The 14,735-nt window shown below is 43.2% G+C and overlaps 1 protein-coding gene across 4 annotated transcripts in view; it reads right to left on the reverse strand.

Moving 5' to 3' along the window:
- The window catches only part of OXR1 (oxidation resistance 1), a 191,295-nt gene that overhangs the window by 95,932 nt on the left and 80,628 nt on the right, over positions 1–14,735 (reverse strand). The window lies entirely within an intron of this gene.

Consider the following 14,735-nt stretch of genomic DNA (forward strand, 5'->3'; position numbering starts at 1 on the left):
CGCACCCCGCAGCAGGGATTCGAACCGCCGACCTTTCGATCGGCAAGTCCTAGGCGCTGAGGCTTTAACCCACAGCGCCACCTGTGTCCCAGGTGAAAGTTAACCCCATTGAACTTGGTGGGACATACTCTAGACTTGGCATATTTAGGACTGTACAGTATTCAAAATGCTTCATGTACATTTTTGTGTCCTAACCTTTACAACAACTCTACCATGTCAGGCAACCTAATTATTATGCCCATTCTGCAGATGGTTGGGCTGAGGCAACCTAACGAATTCTTAAGCGGGATGAGATTTGAACAGGGGCTTCCTGACTCACAGATTAATTTCAAAACCACTCAAACCCTCGTTGGAAGTTATAAAACTGCAGCCAAGTGTGCCACCTCTGCCCCGTCTGTGCCAATGTGGCATGGTTTGAAGAGGGCTGAAATGTGTGTCCACTGAACATCCTTATACACTTCCTTTCAACCAGGAATCTCAGACTGCACAGGGCTGTTCATCATGGGGAGACTTTTATGCATGCTCAAGTGAATTCTTATATTGTTATTAAGATTGGGGGATGATATTGGTTGGGTCCCTTCTGGGCCTGGGATTCTGTATCCGTGAAGTTCATAATCCAGTAGAAGAACCAGATGAACTGGTCAACCCAGTTTCTTTGTGGAGCTAATAGCTCTAGCAGGGCTACCCTCATCAGCCCCTTAAAGAGAGAGAGCCACGCTCACCTGGCTGGATGCCACAACATCCTAGGGAGGAGAACAATAGGCCAGGAGGGCTGTGTGTGTGTGTGTGTGTGTGTGTGTGTGTGTGTGTGTGTGTGTTTTGGGCTGGGCTAGAAGCTGGGGAGAGAGGCTTGTCTCTCTCGGTACTGAACCAAAGCCAAGGCCTTTGGGGCTTCCCAGAAAACCTAATGGAGACGCAAGATCCGTTGGAGTGCTAACGCTGTGAGCCCTTCCATCCTGTGCTCAGGCTGTATATATGTGAAAATAAAACCATATATCCTAATGATACCACAGTCTCCATTGGCCTTCATTCCAAGGAAGCCAAACTCTGGGTAAGTGCTAGGACCCCTGGAATCTCCAAATGTGCAGAGATTGGGGTGCATGCAACACTATAATTATTATGGGCCCGATTCAATTAATGCGTTCTGCTAGAGGAAGGATACAGAAGAACTTCCATGAAAACAATTAAGCTTTTCCCCCTCTGCTACTTTTGTGCCCAGGACGTGTGCCCAAAAATTGGTTCAGGGCAGCTGGGAGAACCCTCAGAGCGGTGTGCCAAGGGAGGAGAGGGGAGATTGGTCGGTCTGGCAAGCTGAAATGCAGCACTCATGGAAGAATTGCCAGACAACTCTGTGCCTGGCATCCAATCTATTTCTTCCCCTCTGCTGTTAGGTTAGTACCACTCAGTGACTAAGTATGTTCAAACCAAGAAACTCTCTTTATTAGACCACCTTCAAACTTCAAACTTCATATTAAAGTCACTCTTCCAGTACAGATGGGTCCTTGGTATACAAATTGACAGCTGTGGACTCTTTTCTAGAAATGCCTGGAGAAAAGTCTGGCAATGATTATGTTGTTCAGTAAGCAGAAACTAATTCCCACCAGTGTATGCACCCTCAGACATTCTCCCTCAGTCATCAGATCTTGATTCACAAAGTTATTAGAAATTCAGAGATGATCTTCAAGCTGAACATCGTATTGATCGGGCAGCGGGCGTGGGATCACTGACTTTCAGAAGTAGCCAAGTGCAAACAGTGCGGTTCCTAGCATGGTCGTGGTGTTTGTGTGTTCCTTAAGCTCCAGTATAACAGAAATAAATTCAGTGGCTTGTGTCTCGATTCAGCTCAAATTTTCCACAGCAAAACATACAGAGGATAGACAAGCACCAATATGGGAAAAGACCAGTACAGTCATACCTCGGGTTAAATATGCTTCGGGATGAATATTTTTGGGTTGCGCTCCACGGTGACCCGGAAGTAACGGGACGCTGCTCGCGCATGCGCAGATGCTCAAAATGAAGTTACACGCATGCGCAGAAGCGGCAAATCGTGACCTGCGCACGCGCAGACGCGGGTTTCATTCGCTTCAGGATGTGAACGGGGGTCTGGAACTGATCCCGTTCACATCCAGAGGTACCACTGTACAGTGGTACCTCCAGTTACGAACTTAATTTGTTCCGGAGGTCTCTTCTTAAGCAGAAACTGTTCTTAACCTGAGGTGCACTTTCACTAATGGGGCCTCCTGCTGCAGCCACGCCACTGGTGTGTGACTTTTGCTCGCATCCTGGGGCAAAGTTCGCAACCAGGAGCATCTACTTCCGGGTTAGCGGAGCTCGTTACCCAAAGCGTTCATAAGGGGGACGGTACGTAACCCAAGGTTCCACTGTATGGGGAACCTTTGGCCCTCCAGATGTTGTTTATCTGCAACTCCCATCATCCTTTGCCTCTGGCCATCTTTGTTGGAGCTGATAGGAGTTGTAGTTCAGGAACATCTGGAAGGCTAAAGCAACAAATGCAAGACTGACTGTTGGGGGAAATAACTTTGAAACACACAGAGGAGTGCTCTGATGGTGTTTCCTGCTTGGCAGGGGGTTGGACTCGATGGCCCTTGTGGTCTCTTCCAACTCTATGATTCTATGATTCTATGAATTCTAAAAATGATTCATTTTGAACTGAATATGATCGACTCGTTAACATATTTTCATGTTTGCCCTGCCAACAGTTATTTAAATTCTACTGGCCTCAAATCCCCAGCAAAATATGAAATGGTAATCAAAATATTAAGATCAAGACAATGATTAATTCGTTCCTCCCTTCCCCACATTGTGCACTGACTTGTAACATCTCTTCGAGTATGGTGTTTATTTGGGGCAGATTGCCTCTAGAAATGAACTGCATTTCAATAGAACCACCCATTTTAATCAACAGACAGAAAGACTACTAAAAATATTTAAAACAGTGTACCCATTTTGTGCCATCTTTATCATGCTTGAATGCATTGTGCAGTTTGAGACTTCTGATTTTATGTTTTATTCCATGCACTACTAGAAGACTATATAATAAATGTTTTTCCCTACCCCAATTCTGCAAATAGGCTTCCCATTGATGCACAATGCTTTACAGTTACACATTTCTGGAATACAAACTTAATTTATAACCAGATGATACAAATTTCAATGTGCTTCATTTTGGCTGGATCATGCCCTTCCTCTTTTATGACTCATTATGCTTTTTCTTGCTTGCCTGATTATATTTCTGATCTTGAAACTTTCTAAGTCATGCCAAGTGGAACATCACTGATGGCACATCTTATACCTCTGACCTTAAAATGATGCATCTTGGTTGTTTGGAATTCAAATAGCTTGATTCCTATAACCTTATTTAACATAACTTATGCTGTCTACAGCTCTAAAGGCATATGAACCATAGCATAGGCATGCTATAGTATCTATAACAAGGAAATGGTAGAAATGTTTTAAAATTGAAGGGATTATAGGCAACATATCCATATTAATTTTGCATAACTGTAAGGATGAATCTTGTCCCACTGGTCTATGGCTTGTGGAAATGCCGTTTTTTGTACACATATGTCAATTTGGAGATATTCTGATGTAGCAAATTATATGTTTTGGGGATCAGATCTTGGTTGACATTATTTGAAGGCCAGAATATGAAAGCCCCAGCTCAAAAATGTACTGGAAAAAAGAAAAAGGGGAAATTGCTTTTATATGCATCATGCCTACATATTTAAATGTGGCAAAAGAACACATCTAGCTCAAGAAAGCTGAGGGCAAATAGTAAGATACAGGTGATTTTATCAGAGCTTTATGTGAACCACAGCAACCCAGAAGGACAATATTGTTATTCTAGGCCAGGCATCCCCAAACTCAGCCTTCCAGATGTTTTGGGACTACAACTCCCATCATCCCTAGCTAATAGGACCAGTGATCAGGGATGATGGGAATTGTAGTCCCAAAACATCTGGAGGGCTGAGTTTGGGGGTACCTGTTCTAGGCAGACCCTCCCTTGAAGAAATCTCCCCAAATTATGATTCTTCAGAAATGCATGGCTATGAGAATAATGTAAGTAAACAAGCATACCATTAATTTCCTTACTTTTCAGGGTAATGTGTGTTGTTTTTTTAAAGGAAACAAGATAATTCAAAGTGTCAGCAGATCACAAAAGTTTTTAATTACATACCTAAGTAGTCACATATGCTCATATTCCATTAGCAAAAAAATATTGTCAGCAAGAGCCTTGACATCTTATATCAACAACTCCAGCAGCGGATTATTCTTGCCTGTGTTTTGTTTTGGTTTTTTCCCTCACAGCACCGGAGAAGGATGCACATTTTATCTTATGCAAATTAAACAGATTTTTAAAAATTAAAATCGCTCTGGCATACCAATTAGAGTCACCAGACTGGTAGTGTGCTGCTGCTGCTTACTGTTATATATTCCCCCCCCCCAAAAAAAACCTATTTGGCCAATTAGCAACTCTATTTACAAAACAGTAGCTGTCATAAATGGTGAATATTTGATGGCCTGAAGTCATTACATGCTCCTATGTGGCTGCCTCGAATCAATATGGAATCCTAAATGTTACTATAAAGCAGTAAATGCACAAGAAAGAATAGAGAGAGCAGGCTCGGAAATAATCCCCACCGTTTGGGGAAAAAAATGTGCTAAGAAACAGAACTTCCCCTTAAGCCACTGGTTATCAGTGAGTGGGCCGTGGCACCCAGGGGTGCTGCGATTGATGGTCAGGGGTGCTGAGGGCAACCCTAGTCTCTTTCCCTCTTTCTTTCTTTCTTTCCTTCTTTCCCTCCCTCTTCTGATGCCCTCTCGCATCTCTGCCTTGCAAAGCTGTTTGCTGCAGCAGCCCAGGTGAATGGTGCCTCTGGGACTGACCAGAGGATGCTGGTTGCCAGGAGCTGAGGCAGCTCAAAGACCAGGGGGTGCTGCGGAGGCTGCCTGGAGGACTCCCAAGGAGAGGGGAGAGGAGAGGAGGCTGAGGGAGCACTCCACAAGGGAGGGTGTTCGAAAAAGGGTGAGAGGCTGCCAGCTCGGCAGGCAAGGGATGACATAACTGGGCTCCTGAGCCCCACAGGGGTGCCACAGAAAAAGTGTAGTTGGTCAAGGGAGACGTGGACTCAGAAAGGTTGAAAACCTCTGCCTTAAGCAGATGGGAAAGCTTTGAGGCTTGCCACACTATCCTATGCAGGTTTACTCAGAAACAAACCCCACAAAGCTCAAAGGAAATCCCTCTGGCAAATGCATTTAGGATTGTGGCCCGAGGCCTTGTTCCAAACTGCATAGAGGCACCTTCTGTGAGCAGAGGGAACCTCACACAAGATGCCTCCATTCAACAATTAAGTACAGTGGTACCTCTGGATACGAACGGGATCCTGAAGCGAATGCAACTGTGTCTGCGCATGCACAGGTTGCGATTCGCCGCTTCTGCGCATGTGCATAACATCATTTTTGACAGTCTGCGCATGCGCAAGTGGCGAAACCCGGAAGTAATGCGTTTCGTTACTTCCGGGTCGCCATGGAGAACAACTGGAAAATGTTCAACCTGAAGCAATTTCAACCCGAGGTATGATACAGCTTTTCTGCTGTATCAGTCCCACTGAGCAGTGCCTCCATTCTCTAGCCACCATTGGCAAGGTTGGCCCTATCATTAGGCAGACTGAGGCATAAGAACATAATAAGACACAGCAGGAAGGAAAGCAGAGGTAGAGGCAGAGTTTTGGTGCTGACCTTTAAAGCCCTAAACAGCCTCAGCCGAGTATACCTGAAGGAGCGTCTCCATCCCAATCTCTTGGAGGTTCTCCGAGGGTCTTCTGCTGGTTCCCTCACCAGGCGAAGGGCCTTCTTGGTAGTGGTGCCCTCCCTGTGGAACACCCTCCCTTCAGATGGCAAGGAGAACTACACAACTTTTAGAAGACATCTGAAGGCAGTCCTGTATTGGGAGGTTTTTAATGCTTGATGTTTTTATTATGTTTTTATATCTGCTGTAAGCCGGCCAGAGTGGCTGGGGAAACCCAGCCAGATGAGCAGGGTATTATTACTATTATTATTATTATTATTATTATTATTATTATTATTATTATTATTATTATTACAAATACATATAATTAAACTTTGTTACACTTTGGAATTGATACTAAAGGGTTTCTGTTAATTTTTAAAGATTTAACAACAAAATAAGTACAGATTCTTATGTAAACTACCGGTACTCATTTAGGAACCCCATGTCTATACCACAAAAAGAGCACTTACCAATACAAAACAAAACAAAACCCACACAGAATTTTGCATCCCTACTGTTACCAAGGAAACTACTTTTGTTATCCACAGGTTGCACCAAGTCCGCTACAGTTGGCTTATCACTCACAAACAGGTAGACGAGTGCTCAGGAAACAGAGACGATTTCTTTTCCTCTCCAGATTCTGTGAGCCAACATTCAAAAGAAAATAATTAGAACAATCTCTCTATAAAAGCAGTGTGCATTTGTCGGGAATGTATAAGTGTGCTACTTTATTGTGTTGTGTTAATTAGAGTTGGAAGTATCTGGGTGTTTGTTTTGGAATGGGGCATGACAAAAGTAGAACAAAATCGGTGTGAATTTACCGATGAGCGCAAATATAAATATATGTTGAGTGTGCTCCTTTCTCTCAGGGTTTATTTTATGTTATGGAGGGTTACGTTCTTAATATAAACCTACTAATCTATTAAGATAACCAACAACATCCCTCTTTTGTGTCTAAAATCCATGTTTGCCTGGGAAATGCCATAGCTCAGTGGTAGAGCAATCACCTTGCATGCAGAAGGTTCCAGCTTCACTCTCTGGCATCTCCAGGTAGGCTTAGCCCATACTGAGCTAGACAATACTGAGATAGATGGACCTGACTTGGAATAAGGCATCTTCCTCTTTTATGGAAAAGGTTCTTCTAAGTGAGGCTCCAGAACTTCTTCCTTAGGAAGGCCTGTCCCATAGACATCTGCTTCAGAATGAAGTCTTTGGCTGTTAGTAGCTTCATGGAAGCCAGCCTGATGGTTTATACTGTAGCTTCTGTTCTTCACTGGTTTTATCTGCTTCGTTTTGTTTCAATATGATGTTTCATTGTTTTGGACTTCTGAACTGCATATATATATATATATATATATATATATATATATATATATATATTCTCCTTTATATTTTACTGTTAGCTTCTTTGAATGTTTAGGAAAGCTGTGAAATAAATATTTTCAGTCATTCAATTCATTATGTTGCCACTATCTTTGTGCCTGAATTGTGATTTCTTTTCCTTCAAAATGCTAATGGTGTTCTTACTAGCCAAGGTGTGGGAAGCCTCTGGCCTTCCAGAAGTTGCTGAACTTCTGCTGCCATTAAGCTTGCTTGCTGGGGCTGATGGGAATTGTAGTTCAGCAACATCTAGAGGTCCAAAGGTTCCATACCTGCATTAGCCTGTACTGTATAATAATGGGAACCTACTCCTAATGATGAATGTCCCATCGTAGAGCACCACCGCTGGTCCTAGAGCAGTGGATGGTTGCCATTGTTCAGGGCTGAGGCTCTTCCCTTGAGACCGAGTGGGCAGAAGAAGTTGCGGATAGGAGCCAACTGATGATAAAGATGCCAACTCAGAAGAAATCCTTACAGTGCTTGGCAGAGTCATTTGGTCCTGGCAGCTGATGGTTTAAGAGAATGCAAGAAAGCACAGGAAATAACTATGATGAGGCAACTTATGTTACAGTGGTACCTTGGGTTACATACCCTTCAGGTTACATACTCAGGTTACAGACTCCGCTAACCCAGAAATAGTACCTCGGGTTAAGAACTTTGCTTCAGGATGAGACCAGAAATTGTGTGGCGGCAGCAGGAGGCCCCATTAGCTAAAGTGGTGCTTCAGGTTAAGAACAGCTCCAGGTTAGGAACGGAACTCTGGAACGAATTAAGTATTTAACCTGAGGTACCACTGTATTTCCACCAGAGAGAGATTAGCGGTTGACTCTGTGTTGACTGTAGATACACATCTCACTGGCTATATGAAACTAGTCTTAGGGAACCAGTTGCATGTGCCCAGCAGTGACTTAGGAGACAGATACTGTTATGTACTGAAGTTCTCACCCTGGGCCAGCAGGGGATACTGTAGATAGTTATGCAAATGAAAGATCGAAAAGTGACGTTCAGTGATTGGATAGTTTTGTATGCAAATGAAGGATCAAAAAGTGACGTTCAGTGATTGGATAGTTTTAGAACGTTGCAACAGTTATAATTGTTCTGTAGCTCTATATAAGCAGGCTGACTGAGCTCCTCAGCTTAGTTCTGTTCCAGCTTACAAAATAAAGGGCTGCTTTGGAGAAATTGCTGTGTCATCTACTATGTCAACCCACAACTTAACAGATACATGTCTCACTTTGCTGCAGAAGATGCATGCAGGCAGCTCAGATAAACATTAAAATGCAAGTGGATATGTGCATCCAGATCCCCATTAGCAATGCAGGTGGAAAGCTGCTTCCGTGTACTGACCTCTCTTGTTGAAACAGGGCAGCAGACAGGAGGTTTATTAATACTGCTGCAAGAAGAGTTTATTTACAGTGTGTGTGTGTGTGTGTGTGTGTGTGTGTGTGTGTGTGTGTGTGTTTTAAGCACCATCATGCACATTTCCAGACTGCCATGAACAGCACAAGAAGCAAACTCTGCTAAGCTGCCATTTGAAATGCATCTTAGCTTTGGAGGGCCGAATGATGATGTCCACTTTAATTATTCCTCTCATTTGCCCAGCATGAACCTGTTTGAATATGCAGCTCATTATCCGATAAATATTGACTCTTAACCATGTGGTTTGGGATTAGCGTGCCACAAATTAATGCTACCCAGGAAGAAGCAAATCCAGTTGAGACAACTGGTGGGGGCAGAGGACCTGCTACTTACGCTATGTGTTAATGCAATTTCTTAATCCATTTATCATGGTAACGATTAGCCCATGTTGCTTGATCTTAAGACATTGATTGCTTCTGGCAGAGAACAATGTACCAACAAGGTCGGAAGAAGGTAAACTTTTCATGTCAAGTCTCTTGCTGGCCTAGTTAAATTAGTGAGACAGTTGTTAACTACATCATTGCCTCCTGTATGAAGAACTGTATGATGGTACGTGTGTGTGTGTGTTTCCTCCACTTTACTATGCCATATGCAGACCCTCCAAGTGTCCCTATTTTCTAGGGACAGTCCCAGATTAACAGAAGCCATCCCAGTTTCTGATATGATCCTGGAATGTCCCGCTTTTCCTGAGGATGTCCCTATTTTCATAGGAGAAATGTTGGACAGTATGCATCTGGGTATACAATGGTAGGGCCTATGTTTACACTACAACCTCTAGTTCAGCAGTTATGTCGTCTCCAAATTATTCTTGCAACTGTATATTTGTGCGTTGAAAATTCTCTGTTATTTCTGCTAATGGGGGGGGGGGTTGGAATCCATTTTTATTCTTTAAATTTATGTCCTGTTTATTTAAGCCAGTAATTTAAGGTTTGCTTGTATACCAGGGGTATCTGAGACCATTCACAATTCACAGTGTTGGTGCTGACCTTTAAAGCCCTAAATGGCCTTGGCACAGTATACCTGAAGGAGCATCTCCGCCCCCATCATTCAGCCTGGACACTGAGGTCCAGCTCCAAGAGCCTTCTGGCAGTTCCCTCCCTGTGAGAAGTGAGGTTGCAGGGAACCAGGCAGAGGGCCTTCTCAGTAGTGGCACCCGCCCTGTGGAACGCCCTCCCATCAGATGTCAAGGAAATAAACAACTATCTGAGTTTTTGAAGACACCTGAAGGCAGCCCTGTTTAGGGAAGTTTTTAATGTTTGATATTTTATCGTATTTTTTATATTCTGTTGGGAGCCGCCCAGAGTGGCTGGGAAAACTCAGCCCTAGATGGGTGGGGTATAAATAAATCATCACCATCATCGTCATCATCACTGTGAAAAACCATGAACAGAGGCTGCATAACACTTTGGTTGTGCAGCAGCTTGTGAATTAAATCGCACACTGAAGGGAAGAATCTGGTTCATTTTCCTTGTGCCTAGCTGCCTGATACCACATCAGACCATTTGCCCACCTAGCTCAGTATGGGTGACACTGACTGGCAGCAGCTCTCCAGGGTTTCAGGCAGAAGTCTCCCATTCCTACCTAAGAGGTGCCAAGGATGGAACCTGGGAGCTTCTGCTGTCGGAATCTCCGCTGCGACCGAGTTGATAAAGCCCATCTTCCGGAATCGCCCTCCGACATGATTAATGACCTGAGCCTTTGATGAGGCTATAGGCACATCCCCATTCAGCAGAGAATCAAAGTGATGAGATTTATGGCTAAATCGCTGTGCTTTATTTCTTACTACGCAGACAGAAAACACATCCTCTCTCTGTGAGAGCAGAGAGCAACTGAAAAACAAAGGAACAGGAAACCAATAACGTCACATCCATCTCCCATCTCCGGTGAGACTTCCAACGGTAGGGAATGTGTGGAATGCAAAACAGAGTCTTGTGACTCCAAAGCACTGCACAGTGGCAAACAGAAACTAACATCTGCATGGAAAGCAAGTATTCTGCCACTCAGCTACGACGGCCTTTCCCCTTGTGGAAGATAAGGAAGTCTGGGTCTCATCAATGCCAGGATGGGAAGCAACATCGATCCACTATGTACGCACCTTGAACCCCATCATGAATTATGCTATTAATGCAACAAACAACTAGACTCGGTGGTTTCAAAGCTGCTGTCTTGCTAGGAGTTTTCCATGTTCTTCTCGTTAGCCAGGAATGGGAAATCTATAAGAAGTATTTGTAAATATATTCCAGGAGCTGACTTCTCTTTCCAACCAACAGCATCCTATATTTCACTGCTCATCCTCCTTTCAGCAGCGATACAACACAGTTCGCAAGCCCGTCATAACACGCAGTAAAATGCATATAAAAAGCCACAAAAAACAAGACAGATATATGCTACTACATGAGGGAGCTGTTAAGTGTTTCAGATGTGTTGGCTGAACCTTAAAGCTAACGCTTAATTCTCTGCTTTCTAGTCTATCAACAAAGATTTAAGACAGAATGTCACATTTTGGGTTGATGCTGTCTCTTGGGAACTGCTCACATATTAGGCAGAGAAGCGATTAGGCAGCTGCGCAAGGCTGCTTACAGATTTGCTAGGAGTAAGGAAACATATAATTATGCAGTTTGGCATTTTATGTAAAACAAATCATTTTCACTGCCATCTTTATGCCTCCTTCTCTTTTGAAAAACGAAACCCCGGCCCATTTGCCAATTAATAACCTTCATTTTTTACACCTTAAGGAGAAACAGCCATAAAACTCCTTGAATAAACGGGGGTTTCAGCAGGTTCTCAAACGCAGGAAATTGCAAAAAGTTTCTAAAGAGCCCAAACACATCAAATACTTTGGTTCAAAACACTAATTACCAGCAATCCACAAAATCTGCTGAGGTGTGCACATTAGTCAATATATACTTGCTTTAGGCATTCAAACTTCCTACTCTCAATTAAACCTTCAATGTGGATTCAGATGTCAAAGAATCTTGCATAGAGGGAACAGTCTCATACTGAGTCATGACATTGGTTCATTTACTGCAGTACAGTGGTACCTCGGGTTACACTCGCTTCAGGTTAGATACACTTCAGGTTACAGACTCCGCTAACCCAGAAATAGCACCTCGGGTTAAGAACTTTGCTTCAGGATAAGAACAGAAATCGTGCTCCGGCGGTGCGACAGCAGCAGGATGCCCCATTAGCTAAAGTGGTGCTTCAGGTTAAGAACAGTTTCAGGTTAAGAACGGACCTCCGGAACGAATTAAGTACCCGAGGTACCACTGTATTGCCCAATATTGACTGGCGACACCCCTGTAGGGTTTCAGACAGGGCTTTTTTCCAGCAGGAACTTGCCAGAACTCAGTTCCGGCACCTCTCAGGTGGGTGCAACTGCCATTATAAGAGAACAAGGGAGGCGTTCATGGTGTGTTCTGGCACGTCTTTCTTCCAGAGAAATAGCACTGGTTTCAGATAGAGGCGTTTGGTTAGGTGCTTCATTAGGGCCACCTCTTCCTTCTAGTTTTGTCTTGCTGCGTTACTCCATCATGGTTATCCAGTCAACTTTGCATGGAGTAACCCATACAAATCCAATTTACAAGTTTTGTTGATAGTCTGAGCACTTGGAGGAATTCTTTTAAAAGGTACATTAAATAGACAAGGAATGGTTTTAACCCTGTTTCACTGCATAGATTTTGGATCTGAATAAGCCTTTTATTAATAAGGCAAATACAAAACGCTGTATTTTTTTTAATAAAGTCTTGTTTGTAAGCCACCCAATTATTGTTAGGCAACAATCTAATAAAAAAATGGGCCAATGTTAGCCATGCTCAGCACAGACCCACTGAAATCAATGGACAAGTCATGTAGTTGGCAATCACATCATCAGAGGCAATGCAGATATTATCACACATGAAGTTCTGTACAACGAAGTACATAGACTGTAATTTTGAAGGCAGCTTTTGGGGAATTTCATCATATGCCAGACATGTGGATTCAGGACACAGGTTTAGCCTCTAGTCTAATGTTTATCATCAGTGGCACCCATTACTTTCTCTCACATACATACATACCGTATTTTTCCATGTATAAGACTAGGTTTTTTCCCTTAAAAATAATGTCAAAAATTTGGGGGCGTCTTATACACAGATACATCTCCACCCATTTTCTTAAATCGGAGTCCCCCAAAATAGGGAGCGTCTTATACATGGAGGCGTCTTATAGACTGAAAAATACGGTAACTTCTTTCTTTGTGCTTAGGAGAAAAGCTTGCCCGTTAGTCAGAAACCTGGCTGGCCCAGTTGCCCACAACTGAGAAGATGGCACTATGTGTTTCTGTCACCAGAGATCACCTCTTGATCTCTGCAGAAAACAAGCCCTCTTTCAACACATATGCCATGAATAAGAGCAATGGATATTTAGCTCATAAGAGTTGCAGAGACAGACAGTTTTTCGGATTTGTTGTTTTCTTTAGTTTGAGTAGCATTTGCTTATTTCGGGGTGGCAGAAATAGAAATAGACTCCCATTACAAAACACTGATCTATGTTCCTCATGTAATAATGGTAAAATGCAGCTCCCATTGATTGGCAATTTTGTCACACAGTGCCAGGCAGACTTCTGGCTCCAGACCAAAAATAAAATAAAAATTACTTTTTGCCGTTCATGATTGCTCTGTGCAAAAGCTGGAACCTAATTCCCACTGAGGTACAGTTGCACCTCAGGACATTTCTCTACCAGCGCAGAGTTCCTAAAGTAATAAAGGATGCTCAGCTGGTATTGAAATGGCACCTCACATTTATGGCTCAAGCAAAGTTCTTTGAACATTTCATGGTCTTAAAGGATTGCTTAAACACTAGCACAAAAGTTTATTAAAAAGAAATTGAGGAAATTTAGCTTGTTTCAAACTTTGGCAGCTTTGTTACGAACAACTTGAATACCTGACTTTTCAAAATATTTTTTTAAGCCAATTTTCCTTTAAATTGCCGCTAGGAGGGTCCAGGTGATTCACCTCCCACTGGATGGAAGCATACTGATGCAATCAACTCCTTTGGGAGCAAAGCCAGGATATAAATTTAATAAATACCTCTGCCAGGGAGACGGGGCTAGGGGCAACCAGAATCTTAGTGGCAGTTGACAAAGCAGAGGCCTTGCAAGCTACTACCAGACTATTGACTAATGTTTGCTTTGGTCACTGAGATGCACTAACAAGGCTTGGATGCTGCTTGCAAGACAGAGCCTTTCAGAGAACAGTTTATTAGCAACCTCCTCTGTCCATGTTTGAGACAAGGTTTGGAGGGAACCACCAGGTTAAAATACAACAGAGAGGCAAACTGGTGAGCTGCAAACCGACCTAATAACTATGGCGATTCTAAAATGAATGTGGAGTCGCACAAGTATTGTGGTTTAATGTTTAACAAATAAAATGATTTTACAGATGTCATGCCCTGCTACACATGTCAAAACAGTGGTCCAAGGAGCCATGAGATTCTGGGGTCCCTGAATTGGAAGAATCAGTGGTAGAGAACAAATTTCCCCAGGAACATGGGAAGGTGCTTTATTCTGAGTGAGATCATTGGGCTACCTAGCTTAGCATTCTCTGACTGGCAGAGGCTCTCCAGGGTCTTAGGCAGGAGTCTACTGGGACCTTCTTCAGGCAAAACAGATGTTATGCTACAGAGCTGTGGTACTTCCCTGACAAGAGAGCTTTCCTACCACCAGTGCACTCCCCATGCAATATATTGGGTATATTGGAAGTCACACTTTCAGTTGATGGAGGACAACAGCAAGGCTTAACAGAACTGGGCAGTTCTGTAGGTGGACATGTCTTGGAACATCTTGACCCTAGATCCCCAGCAATGAACCAGAAGTCTGTGCAGGGATCTCTGGACAAGCAAAGGATGGGAAATAATTCCATAAAAAGAGGTCAGGAAAGAACCATGAAGAGGATCAGAACCAGACAAACACCATTTTAAGTCAGCAACCACTACCCTGAGACAAGAGAGAGCCACACATTGCTTGCTCTGTTGTTTTTTTTAAATCACTACTGTTGCCTTTACGATACGATAATCTTTATTGTCATTGTCCCATACAGGACAACGAAATTGAAAAAAATCTACATCAGACATTCAAAAACCAGCAAGC

Source organism: Podarcis melisellensis, assembly GCF_964234715.1.
Source record: "Podarcis melisellensis genome assembly, chromosome: 7".
Taxonomy (NCBI): domain Eukaryota; kingdom Metazoa; phylum Chordata; class Lepidosauria; order Squamata; family Lacertidae; genus Podarcis; species Podarcis melisellensis.